A 1,723-nucleotide genomic window follows, 5' to 3' on the forward strand; every position below is an offset into this window, starting at 1 on the left:
AATGTTAAGGCAATCAGAAGCTTTCTGGGGCATGCAGGATTCTATAGGAGGTTTATAAAGGATTTTTCAAAAATCGCCAAACGTCTGAGTAACCTGCTAGCTGCTGACACGCCATTTGTCTTTGATAAGGAGTGTCTGCTGGCATTTGAGACTCTGAAAGCTAAATTGGTCACAACACAAATCATCTCTGCACCATACTGGACACTACCATTTGAACTAATGTGTGATGCCAGTGACCATGCCATTGGCGTAGTGTTGGGACAAAGGCATGACAAGCTTCTGCACGTCATTTACTATACCAGCCGTGTTCTAAATAACGCACAGAAGAATTACACAACCACAGAAAAAGAGCTACTTGCAGTGGTTTACGCCATTGATAAATTCATATCCTATTTAGTAGGATCAAAAGTGATTGTGTACACTGATCATGCTGCTCTTAAATATCTACTCACAAAGCAGGATTCAAAACCCAGACTTATAAGATGGGTGTTGCTTCTGCAAGAGTTTGATATGGAAATAAGAGACAGAAAAGGGATAGAGAATCAGGTAGCAGATCACCTGTCCCGAATAGAACCAGTAGAAGGGACGTCCCTCCCTCTTACTGAGATCTCTGAAACCTTTCCGGATGAGTAACTCTTAGCCATCCAGGAAGTGCCATGGTATGCAGATATTGCAAACTACAAGGCAGTGAGGTTCATACCCAAAGAGTACAGTAGGCAGCAATCAAAGAAATTGATCACAGATGCAAAGTACTATCTTTAGGATGAACCATATCTCTTTAAGAGATGTGCAGACGAAGTAATCCGTAGATGTGTGCCTAAGGAAGAAGCGCAGAAGATCCTATGGCACTGCCATGGATCACAGTACGGAGGACATTTTGGAAGTGAGCGAACAGCCACAAGAGTCCTCCAATGTGGCTTCTACTGGCCTACTCTCTATAAAGATTCCCGAGTGTTTGTGCTTAATTGTGACAGTTGCCAAAGAACTGGCAATCTGCCTCACAGTTATGCCATGCCTCAACAAGGGATCTTGGAGATTGAGTTGTTTGATGTATGGGGTATTGATTTCATGGGGCCTTTCCCACCATCATACTCAAACACTTATATTCTGGTGGCAGTGGATTATGTATCCAAATGGGTGGAGGCTATTGCAACACCCACCAATGACACTAAAACAGTGTTAAAATTCCTCCAGAAACACATCTTCAGCAGATTTGGTACCCCTAGAGTATCAATCAGTGATGGGGGTACCCATTTCTGCAATAAACAGCTTTGCTTTGGTTCGTTATGGAGTTAGCCACAGGGTAGCCACTCCATACCATCCACAGACTAATGGGCAACCTGAAGTCTCAAATAGAGAACTCAAAAGAATCCTGGAACGGACTGTAATTAACCGTAGAAAGGATTGGGCAAGAAGCTTGGATGATGCTCTGTGGGCATACAGAACAACATTCAAGACCCCTATAGGGACCTCTCCATACCAGCTTGTGTATAGAAAGGCGTGTCACTTGCCTGTGGAACTGGAACATAAGGCCTACTGGGCAACCAGATTCCTGAACCTTGATGCTAAGTTAGCTGGAGAAAAATGATTGCTTCAGTTAAATGAGCTAGAGGAATTTAGACTCAATGCTTTCGAGAATGCAAAAATATACAAAGAGAAAGCGAAAAGATGGCATGATAAGAAATTGTCATCCAGAGTCTTTGAGCCGGGCCAAAAAGTTCTA

This window comes from Arachis duranensis, chromosome 10 (genome assembly GCF_000817695.3).
Source record: "Arachis duranensis cultivar V14167 chromosome 10, aradu.V14167.gnm2.J7QH, whole genome shotgun sequence".
Taxonomy (NCBI): domain Eukaryota; kingdom Viridiplantae; phylum Streptophyta; class Magnoliopsida; order Fabales; family Fabaceae; genus Arachis; species Arachis duranensis.